Genomic DNA, 12055 nt, shown 5'->3' on the forward strand with positions numbered 1-12055 from the left:
ACACACCGTTATATTTAACAAATTGACGCTACCCCTTTCCTCAAACAACAAATGGCCGTAACTAAGCCCAAACACTTATACCAAGCTCAGAATAAAATCATTAAAGGTAAGCAAAACCAAAAATAAGGCTAACCACGAGGAGTCTTCCCGTGTGTACCCGTGTTAGGGTAATTAATGCAAACTAATTAGTACACTGCTCAATAATAGATATTTGTACGCACGTACAGACACGAATGTCATATTGTTCAATGGAACGCGAAAAGCAAATATTGCTGCCAGATATCCTGCAAGAACGCTCGCTTGATATTTTTTTTTTTTTTCCTTGGCAATTTTGTCAGCCGAGATTCGCCTATACCTTGAAAGCGGGCGTCGCCTGGAATGTGCAAGGATTCGAGAACAAAGCTTTCGAGCGTGTAACGACACGCTATGCAGCGCTGGCGGCGACACTTGTCTCGTGATCTTTCTTGATATTCGCGAGATCATTCTCCCGTGCTGCGAAACCCGTGCACCCCAGCGTGAAAGTGCGCGAGGACGTTTTTGTCTTGTTGCGGATGCGTACAGTGGCGTAGGCACGACAGATGGCGCCAGCGGATTGGGAAACCGAACGTTTCATTCTGTCGGCGCAAACTCATGTGACCGAAACCTGTCGGATAACAAAGAAGCTTGAAAACATGCTGAATACCGCGAGATGAGTTATCGAAAGGAAAATTGATCGCAGCAACGTTTCAAGGTGCACCGAAGTGAGTTTAACCTTTAGGCTGATAAAGTATGTTTTCGAAACTCTTATCATCGTTAATTTGGCGGTAACATGCTAGTTATTGCAAGATAAAATATAATTGTTCAGTTCAGTTTCTTTTTTAATTTCGTGCGCAAATCTCAGCACCGGTACTTCAGCGTGACGTCACTTATTTAAAAGTATATTCTCTTACGTGGGCCGCTTGCTAAGCTCGCTAAGCTCTGTGTTTGATCATTTTAGAATACAATGCATTCAATCTTTATAGATAAAGAAAAATTAACTGCACCCGGAAACTTCAAGGCGGAAACTTCAAGGCGACGTCGGCGCTCGTCTTTCGTTTTTGAGACTTTCCCGGCTTACCTTTTCTGGCTTACCAGGATGAAAACGACGTTTTTATTTGCACTCTAGTAGTGTAATTTATTCATGCTGCTCAAATGATATTTTTCCCCTGTTTGTTGTCCCGTTAAGTGACAGATAGATTGGAAAGCAAGCTGTGGTGGAGGGTAACATTTATAGTTGAGATTAACAGAAAGTGTTGCTTGAATAAGCCACGTAATGCTTAAGACAGATAACCAACAGGTAGTGCAGACCCACGTAAGCTAATTCGATGGAAGTAGCGGAGGAATACAGGCGACAGCGCAGTTGACATACCGGTCGTCAATGCTTGCATTCGCGAGCATCTTAAAGATCGCGCCAAAGTTCTCAGGGCGCATCCAGTCATGCCAGCAACTCGTTACAGTGTTAACAGCGTTTGTGACGTAGGTGGCGGAGTGCGTGAACAAAATCGAAAATCTGGCGTTCATTCAGCGGCGTTCCATGCAGCGATAGACTACAACCATCGCAGCGTTCTGTGGAATATCACGCGAGTGCGGTGTAACATGCTCGCCGCTATGCCACGCCTATGTAAATAAACGCAGATTTAAGACGCATGGTTGCTTAACTCAGTTCCCTGACTCAGCCCAAGCTGCCGTTGTCGCATCCCTAAACGCAAGACAACGACCCACGCTGGTTCGCTGTTTGCTTATACGCGATGGGAGACGCTGTTCGTTAACATCGCAACGCACCAGGTGGCTGGCTACCTGATTGATGCGAAGTCCGCCACTCCTACACGTGTATATTGCGTCGAGGGTCTATAAGGCTGGTTTCTGGCCCGCAGTAAGAAAGCAAGCAACATTAAAGAATCCCCACATTATCACCCTCGCTGTGCGCCTCCTTCGGCGAAAAGTTGTTGACTCTGGAGCCGAGCGCGCGCCGCTCTGATTTAATGCTCCGCGCGGGATTCGATCCACGGGGCCTTTCGGTCCCCTCGTTACGTCCTATAATGCCAGCGCGTAGGCTTGACTCTCGGGCGTCGTCTCGTTTCCTGAGCTGCGATGCGCACGTATAAGAAAGAAAGAAAGAAAGAAAGGAAGAAAATTGGACGCGTAATACTCACAATGAGTCGGACCAAGAGCCGCGGCGTGGTGAGCCCCGTTTCTTTCTCACACCGTCGCTGACCGCCGCGCCAGTGTCCGCGCTCCTCGCGCAGCCCCTCTTCTCTCCCTTCTTCCATACCCTCGCAATTATTTATCGGGCCGCATTTGCGGTTAATTCCCCCTGCGCTTCCGCGATTAAATACCGATAAGGAAGTGCGCGCGCGTGCGTATACTCACTCGCTCGCCTTCCTCCTTTCCTTCCTTCTTTCTTTTTTTTCCTCCTCGTTCCCGCGCTACCTCTCGCCACGACGACGCCAATGAATACCGCGCGAGTCTGATGAACCCCCGCTCGCCCCGGCGATCGCAATGAGATCGCCTAGCGCCCCTAATCGAACTTTACAACGCTTACACGAACGCGTCGTCGTTTTCCGCCGTGATGTATAGAGCTCATTTCTCCGAGCGACCCCCTCTGTCTACACTCGCGCGCATACAGCCAAGCCTGGGCGCTCGCTCGCGCGGACACTTACTGCAGCTGCGGGCAGGACGTCTCGCGATCGCTCTTGTTTTCATTGTGGTCGAAGCCCTCGCTACCGTCGCTGTATCCGTATCCAAACCCTCACCACCTTCACTGCACCGTGTCTGTCCCCTTCCAATCGTGCTTTTTTCTTTTTTCTTTTTCTTCGTGACGACGACGATGTCTAATTGTGGGCTACAGTTTGTGTCCCCGTATACTTGCCGGACGGAGGGAAGGCAGAAGGGAAAAAAAAAGAATAAAGGAGATACGACGTGAGGATGTTGCAATCGAGTCGAAATTGCCAGCCAGCTTGCAGTCCAATCAGAACGGGAACGCGGTTGACTGTTCTTCGTGGCTCGGTCAGAAGAGCGGGTTTCGTTGAACGCGTGGTCTCGCTCACACGACGTCGTATTGCGAGCGTTCTGTGTGGAAAGCGATCCCTATCTCCTCTGAGAAATGTGCGCCCTTTCTTTCTGCTGAAAGGTGTCTTTTTCTTTTTTCCCTCCTAGAGCACAAACGATATCTACGTTTCTTGAGATTCGGCGTGTCTGTACGTTTGTGCAAGCATGCGTGCGTGCGTGCGTGGGTGCGTGCGTGCGTGCGTAGGTATACTTGCCTGCGCAGCTGCTCGGTTGTGTCTGTGCTTCACTTGCAGGTTCACGTTTATTCTCGGGCAAGTGTTTGAGAATGTAGGAGGCGGAGCATCCTTTACGGTGTGCAGAGGCAACGTTTGCTGCACTGTGCCTCTCGTCGTTCGCACTTCGATTCCCGTAAAAGTCATTCGCAGCCTGTCTGCGACGTTTGACATTTGAAGGAATAACCTTTTTCTTTCTCGATCTTTGAACGTGCTCGTAAAAGAACGCCGAAAATTCCTGAAGATGTTTTTCTCCCATTCACTCACTTTCGCTACCTGGCTCGTTGTGAAGAAAACCGAGGCACGCCAATGACGTACTTGGGTCTTTCTTTTTTATTCGAGCGAGCTTGCCGTTTCCGCAAAGCTATTAACACCTCTGGAGAACAGGGCTGATTACAGGAAGAAAATAAATTGGACATGCGGGTTAATGCGTTCGTGACGGTCGGCGCTATACAAAGGGCCGCCTCTCTTGAGGCAAGAAAGAAGTAAGGAAGCCTTTATCCCTCGTTGACTAAGTGTGTATCGCCGCCCGAAACGTGTGCGCATGATCTGATAAGAGTTACTTGAAATGTGCCTGTCATCAAGGCGGTAGCGATTTCGGCGCGCGGCAGCAGTGCCCCTTGATTTAACGCCTCGATCTGCAACGAGAAATGGTAGTTTGCGCGTTATGTGCCACGCCTTCTTCTATATGCCGGTGTTCTGTCGGGCGCAGTTACTTTGTTCTCGAGAATGAGCTACGCGAATTATAAGCCCCCCGTCTCCCCATACCCTTCCTTTCAAATGCCTGAAACTTACACCCTCGTTGTTGGCCATAATGTTATGCCTGCACTGGAACCGTCGACGAGTAAATCCCACGAATGATGCGCACTTTCGAGCTGAACGACAACGCACAAATTTATACGTTCGCTCTGTGCTTGTGGTCACCTTTGCCTGCAATGCGCTGCACTATGCACGATTCATGTGGCTCCTTCGCCGTCTCTTTGAATGGTGGTCGAACACCACGCTTATCTCGAGGTGTCACCTCGCCTTCCCTTTCTTTATTTCTTTTTTTTTTTAACTCTATGCAGCAGTACAAGTCGGGTGTAGGGCCTGGGCTTGTGGTGCGCGAACTCAGTTATACCGATAAACATAGATGCGATGCAAAGGCACGGAAAGACATCGATATCAACTAGGGGACATGCAACTATATACCTCGCCCCAGGGTAAGGGCATGCATGAAGAAGGGTAGACCAAAAAGAAAGGCACAGTGCTGAGGCAAAAGGAAAAGGAGAGAGGGGGGGGGGGGGTTCACACCGCACGTACAGCACACTAACGTGACGCCACAGTTGCTAGACTGCAGGCCTCTCGCTTAGGAGGCGTGGTTCGGAGATGCAGTGAACCGACACCCTCCATGTAATTTTGCGCCGTGCGTATAATATAACCTAACGCCTCGTGAAAGATCGCTTGAAAATTGGTGGGCATACCAATCGGCTACGGCTTGACTCAAAGCAACGTGACCAGTGTGCTATGAAGTACGGTGCTGTGTAAAACACCGCCTTCTACACCGGCTTGCTCCCTTTATTATTTTCTTCATCTTTTAATATGCTTCTACGCGGTTCCATTTTTGTCCCTTATTTTCTTTCTATGTTTTTTTTTTCTTCACGCAGTGACCAACCAAAAGGAACAGAAGGTGTCCTTTGCAGCAGGATAAGGCTCTGCATCCGATGGGGTGAGTGAACCTGAACCTTTGCAGGAGCGGTTAAGGCCAGCTTTTCTGAAAAGAAAATAAAGAAACGGGAGCTTCCGTTTCAAATTGCACGCGAAACGGACGCGAAAGTACTTCTAAGGTGACAGCTTTGTAAGACGCACTTGTAGATTGTAGAGCGAAGTGTCCGGCGATTATGTGCGTGGGGCACGATGTGACCTTCCTTAAACGTACGGGAAGAAACAGCTTTTTTTTTTTTTTTTACGACAACCACGAGCTTTGAATCCTAGTGCAGCCGTACTAAATTCAATATCACAACCACTAAACGACCGTGCTACCGGGACCACTCGCCGCATGATTATTAATTAGGCTTGTTCGTGTCACACAACGAAACCGCTTCACGTTCCTCCTCAAACGTAACGCTTTTTAGAGGCAAACGCCTGTTTGCGAAAAGAAAAAAAGAAAGCTTCTTCCCCTATCCTCTTCCACATATACTTTTCTCCCCCCCCCCCCCGTTTTTTTTTTTTTTTTTGTCGATTTGTACGTTTCGTTGAGCCTAGAGGTCCTCTAAGGCGTTCGCCCTGCCGGGCAGCTCCCTGCAGAAGCGCCGTTCACAACCACCTATACATGCTAATGCGGAGCAAGTGTCTCGCGACACTAGCAAATGAACGAGGTCCGCGTATCGAAGTGAAGGACACATTTGCGACGAACGGCCTGGTACGAAGCCCCGCGATCCCCGCTTCGATTCAGAGCTGATCTAGAAACAAGACGAAGGAATGCTTTGACGTAAATCGCAAACCGCATGGCATTCAGTGCAGAATGAGTCGTCACAGACTCCGTTTCTGGCATGAAACCTCGCCTTTTCTCATTCACCATTTAGACGTCACAGGTAAAGCGCTTCGTGCATAAGCGTGTAAGCTTGAAATATGACGACAGCATTATACATTCCATTGTAGCATCCGTAGCATAAGTGACTGGTGTAGTCACGACATCCTGCTGGTGAACAGCCGGCAGCGCTTCCGCGACCTCTTCATGGATCACTTTACGGATATGAGACGGCAAAGTGCTGGTAGACTCCTGAGTGAGGGACACCAGAGATAGCTGTCGTACGACTTCTTCGCGGACGAAATCCTTTATTTGCGTTATCAGGGAGGCTTGTTTTGGGCCGGTGGTAAGGCTGCAGAGTGATGCCGCATTTGGTGTGGGATGTCGTCTTGTCAGAGCTCGCCGCTTACGCAATTCATCATAGCTCTGGTACAAGCTGAAGTGCGCGGGTCCTTGGCCAGAAGCATTTGGAACGCGTCATCGTAGATTCCCTTCATGACGTTCTTGATCTTTTCCGCTTCCGTCATGGCAGCGTTCACGCGCCCGTACAAATCGAGAACGTCTTCTATATAGCTGGTGAATGTCTCACCCATGTCCTGTACGCGTGTACGCAAACGCTGCTCGGCTCGGAGTTTCCTGACGGCGGGTCGGTCAAATACTTCTGTAATCGACGTCTTGAGCGCTGACCACGTTCGGATATCCCTGTCATGATTGCTGAACCAGAGACTGGCCATGCCCGCGAGGTAGAATGATACGTAAGCCAGCTTGTCCGAGTCATTCCATTTGTAGTGAACGCTCACCCGTTCGTAGGACGATAGCCACTCTTCAACGTCGTTGTCGTCGGTTCCGCTCAAGATGGGAAGCTCCCGCTGGCGAACGGTGCCAGCGCAAGGGACGGGTGGCGATGGAAGAGTCTGCTGGTCAACGTCCTGTTGCGTGTGCCGAGGCATGCGTGGCCGGCAGGAGGTCTGGACCCCGCTTCACGCAGAGTCAGAGACGAGGAGAGCTTTCTCGGCGAAGAATTCTTTATACAGTATGTACAAGTTGGCGTGGATATCAGGAGAGAGCAACAGAGCAGCTGCAAGCTGCTTAAATAACACTTCCCGTCCCCAGATTCCCCAGACAGTCCCTAAGGACGAACAGTTTCGAGAGAGAGAGGGTCCGGGCAGCCTCCGTGGTCCCAACGCCGCTTTCAGTGGCCGGCGCCTCCGGGCACCGCGCTGCGCCGTCAGGCCAATCTGGCGGTCGGTCGGTATGGTGCGCTGGGCAAGTTCAATGGCCGGGCATACGACAAAGGGACCACTCTGCAAGGCAAGGTGTTGAAACATAGTCCTTGGGTGGTCACTAAAAGGGTTGCCCCTGGGCGCCGCCGCACAAAGGAGGGAGGGGGTGCATTGCTGCCCGCACGAGGAGGGGCCGAATAGCAGTCGGTGAGCCGGCGGCCGCTTCCGTAGTTGACGCCGTGCAGCCGCGAGGACACCCAAGTCGTGCACTTAGTCGTCGTGTGCCCGAAGCGGGCACCATGTGGGCATGAATGATGCCTCCACGGTCGACACACCACAGCACTGGCCTCCCGTCAGGCAAATCCCAAGGCACAAACATAACAGCTCCTCCGCCGACGGGGAAGATCTCGTACGGTGAGAAGTCTCAGCTGCTCGACGGAACAGATCTGCTTCGCCTCCTATCTCTTGATTTTCTCCTAAATTACGTAGAACGAAACCACTGGCTCGGCAGTGCAAGCCGTACTCCCCAAGCGACCAAGCTGGCATTGAAAGTGAAAACTCCTATACATGTACTTCGTTAACTTCTGGCAGTCACACAAGTGCTCTCGCTTCTTCACAAGGCAAATAAACAAAACTATACAGTTGCAGTCAAAAGAAATCTAGTACAAGCTGGCAAGATAAACTAAAAGGCGCGGCTTAAACCATCAGCATTGGCGTTGGCCGCTCCCTTTCGATAGCGCACGCTGAAATTCAGTTCCTGAAGGGCTAGACTCCACCTTAACAATCGGGGATTCTTGCCTGACATTTGAGCCAGCCACTTTAACGGGCAATGATCAGTCACAAAGACAAATGTCGTTCCGTAAAGGTAGCAGGCTAGGTTTTGAGATTCCCAAACAAGGCATGCACCTTCTTTTTCCAATGAGCTATAGGCCTCCTCTCGTACCGTGAGATTTCGGCTGGCGCATAACACTGGGTGCTCTTTACCATTGTCACCCTCCTGACACAACACAACCCCCAACCCACGATTGCCTGCATCGCACTGTACAATGGAGGGTCGGTCGTAGTTCGGTGCACGCAGCACGGGAGAAGCCGAGAGAGCCGCTTTGAGCCCCTGAAACATGTGCTCCTTGGCGTCATACCAAATTACTCTTTCGAGAGCCGATTTTCTTAGAGAATCAGTCAGTGTAGCCGCTAGTTCTGAATATTGGTGAATGGGACAGATCTGATCTTTGGTTGTCGCATTCAGCTTCCGGTAATCAATGCAAGGTGGTGGGTCTTTACCCGGGACCTCTACAAGAATGAGCGGAGAAGCATAAGCGCTCTCGCAAGGCTCGATTATTTGAATTTCTAGCATCCGCTCCTTAATGAGAACCTCTCTCGTCACTTTTGCCAGCATGCTATCTAGCGAGCTAGAGCACGGGAGGACAAATAACCTGTCGACACATTCGACGTCCTTCATCAATGCGCTCTCGAACTTGGTTTGTCTGGTTGTTCTGCCTGATTGCCCAAGAGCCTTCACCTCTGCATTTTCTGCAATCTCTCTCTCATGCTTAACTGTCTCTCCCTCACTACTCACAGATACTGAAGGGTTTTCTGGCTCAATTTCGCACTCATCGCCGAGTGGTGGGCTCACTTCCACGTCGGTATCCCGTTCTTTCATTTCCAGCTTAGCAGCCAAGGCACGCGCTTTAGATGTCGTTAGAGCCGGAACGCTACCCTCTACCCAATCTTTACCCTGGTCCCTCAGTAAGCGATCGGTGCGGTTAGAGAACAAGTAAGTGTACTGCGGCGGCAGCTTGTTAGAAACAGCCGCCTCAGCACACACTTCACCGAACGGCCCGCTGAGCACCACATCTGCGACCGGAAGGCAGACAATCGTGTCCTCTAACACAGGCTTTATCCAAGCGCATTTGCCATTGTACTGCTCCTGCTTCACATAATCTGGGTGCACCAAGTCAATGGTTGCTCCACTGTCCCGCAACACGTTACAGTTTTTCCCATTCACCTGCAGTTTAGACAGGTGCGGTTTGAGCAGCTCATCATTAATCTGCGTGTCAGAAACGTACGCGAACACAACTTTTGGTTTGCGGCAGCCGACAGCTATGTGACCGGTTTCGTTGCAATTAAAGCACGTCACCGGCCTCCGTTCTTCGAACAAGCTCTTCTGTGAACGTTTCTCACGAATCTCTCTCTCTTGTTCCCCTACCGGCTGCTCGTGAACCTTCGGCTCCACTTCTTTCGCAGCATCCTTCCCATTACTGGGCTTAGCTGTACCCTTCCAGCCTCTCATTTCCACCGCACCGGCGATCGTAGCCTCCTCTTTAATTCCTCTGCGTGAGGCATACTGATCCGCCAGGTCAGCGGCTGACTGCACCGACTCGACACGATCCCTGTCTTGGATCCAAAGTTTCATTGCCTCTGGCATCTTTGAATAAAACTGCTCCAAGGCAAACACTTCTAACGCCTTTTCGAAGCTTCCAAAAGCTTTGGCGCCCTTTAACCACTCGGCCAAATTTACCTTTAACTCATAAGCAAACTCAGCAAAAGTCGCGCCCTGCCTTTTGTTCAGACTTCGAAATCTCTGCCTGAATGCCTCTGCTGACAAATGAAACCGCTTCAATAGGCTCTCTTTTACCTGATCATAGTCGTCAGAATCATCCGCAGGCAACCTCGCAAGCACATCTGCTGCCTCGCAGGGCAACAAACTAAGCAAGCGCCGCGCCCAAGTGCTGCGAACAAATTTTGACTTTTCGCAAGTTCTCTCGAAATTTACTAGATACAGGCCTATGTCTTGCCCAACCTTGAAGGGCTGCATAAGTTTAGATAGATCATAAAGGTCATGTCTACCTGCTCCCTCTGATTCCGGAACCACACCTGTCTTTCTCAACTCGACTTCAAGTCGAAGTTTCTCTATCTGAAGCTCTGTTAGCTTCTGCTCGTCCGCCTTGCGCCTTAGGATTTCGTTCCACATTTCTACGATTTCCTCTTTCGCAAGATCCGTGCTCTCAATCGCTTCAATGATACTTGCTTTCGTCATTTGAAGCTGAACTTCAACGCCTAGCTCCTCGCATAGGGTTATGAGCTGAGTTCTAAGCAACCGTTTCAGATCCATCGCGGAACACTGGTGTGACAATGCCTCGACCTCTACCCAGAAGTACCAAAACACACGCTTCTGCGGCAGGTCCCTACCAGCGACTAGGATTACACCTCTATCCAGTCAGCCTGGTCACTCAAAAGAGCAAAGCCAACACTCACCAGCCCTAAGCTGTCCGTCCCCGTGATCTCGGTGTGCTGTCATCCGTCATACTTCAGGCTCGATCCCACCGCTCGCCATCCAGCTGTTGCGTGTGCCGAGGCATGCGTGGCCGGCAGGAGGTCTGGACCCCGCTTCACGCAGAGTCAGAGACGAGGAGAGCTTTCTCGGCGAAGAATTCTTTATACAGTATGTACAAGTTGGCGTAGATATCAGGAGAGAGCAACAGAGCAGCTGCAAGCTGCTTAAATAACACTTCCCGTCCCCAGATTCCCCAGACAGTCCCTAAGGACGAACAGTTTCGAGAGAGAGAGGGTCCGGGCAGCCTCCGTGGTCCCAACGCCGCTTTCAGTGGCCGGCGCCTCCGGGCACCGCGCTGCGCCGTCAGGCCAATCTGGCGGTCGGTCGGTATGGTGCGCTGGGCAAGTTCAATGGCCGGGCATACGACAAAGGGACCACTCTGCAAGGCAAGGTGTTGAAACATAGTCCTTGGGTGGTCACTAAAAGGGTTGCCCCTGGGCGCCGCCGCACAAAGGAGGGAGGGGGTGCATTGCTGCCCGCACGAGGAGGGGCCGAATAGCAGTCGGTGAGCCGGCGGCCGCTTCCGTAGTTGACGCCGTGCAGCCGCGAGGACACCCAAGTCGTGCACTTAGTCGTCGTGTGCCCGAAGCGGGCACCATGTGGGCATGAATGATGCCTCCACGGTCGACACACCACAGCACTGGCCTCCCGTCAGGCAAATCCCAAGGCACAAACATAACAGTCCGGCATGGCGGAGGGTAGCGTCCGAGAACGGAGTTCCAGGATGGTAGAGTGGAACGTTACCCCGCACCTCCACCACTAATAAAGGAGGTTTATTGGGGTTCGTAGCGACCGCCGGTTCTACGATGCACCGAGCATTTGCCGAGCTCGAGCCTCTGCTGCGCGCTTGATGCTGCTGACTGAGCGCACGCTCGTCATCTTCCTTACAATATATATATATATATATATATATATATATATATATATATATATGAGCCTGTATTTCGCTCAGCGAAATAACTTTTGATCTTTTGAATGGGCTTGGGGACTTGGCTTTATATAGACAGTACTGAGTGCCAACGCCTCAGCTCTGATTGCATACATGTGTGTGGGATCGAAATCACGCGCTCGTATTTACCTCATCTGATAGGGATCGCGGCCCTTATCGATGTCGGCCTATTTGCCCTTAGGCTCCTGGTGCGTCATCAACTCATCCCAGTGTCTGCGCGTGAATATACGCTCCTATAGCGTCGTGGATACGCGATCGGCGAGAATCCCATCAGAGTATCACATAAGGTTGCGGGTTCGAGGCATTTCTTGCAAAAACCATTTCTGCGCAAGCAAGCTGCACCAGTATGTCGACGTCCTGCGGAGTTGCCCGGGGAACTGCGCGGCCGCACAGTACGAGTTACGTTCTACGTTTTACTTCTCACACACCAGCTATGCCCTGGAGTAGCGGTTAACGGATGGGGTGCACCGATAACAATGCAATAAGTGTCCTGGCACCATTGTATCGATGCACCTTGGGTGAGTCCACCCGCGACACCCACCGGGATGTGCGATAACTCCCCAAAAGTGCGTGAAGGAAGATACGCGAAAAACAACTAATTAAAGGGGAAAAGAAAGGGGGGGGGGAGAAGGAAAGATGCTTGTATGCTCCTTTTCTCGCTCTCATAGTGGAGCGTACCACTCCAGCGCCATACAACGTCCCTGTTGAGGAAACCTCGTACCCGTAACATGACGGGGTTGA

At 51.1% G+C, this 12055-nt stretch overlaps 1 protein-coding gene across 2 annotated transcripts in view; it reads left to right on the forward strand.

Moving 5' to 3' along the window:
- Positions 1-12055, forward strand: part of LOC142575417 (uncharacterized) — a 629386-nt gene that overhangs the window by 336432 nt on the left and 280899 nt on the right. For both annotated transcript variants that reach the window (XM_075684777.1, XM_075684778.1), the window contains one exon: positions 4946-5007. The gene's annotated coding sequence lies outside the window, so the exon portion shown is untranslated. The remainder of the gene's footprint in view (positions 1-4945; positions 5008-12055) is intronic.

The sequence above is a fragment of the Dermacentor variabilis genome, chromosome 3 (assembly GCF_050947875.1).
Source record: "Dermacentor variabilis isolate Ectoservices chromosome 3, ASM5094787v1, whole genome shotgun sequence".
NCBI lineage: Eukaryota > Metazoa > Arthropoda > Arachnida > Ixodida > Ixodidae > Dermacentor > Dermacentor variabilis.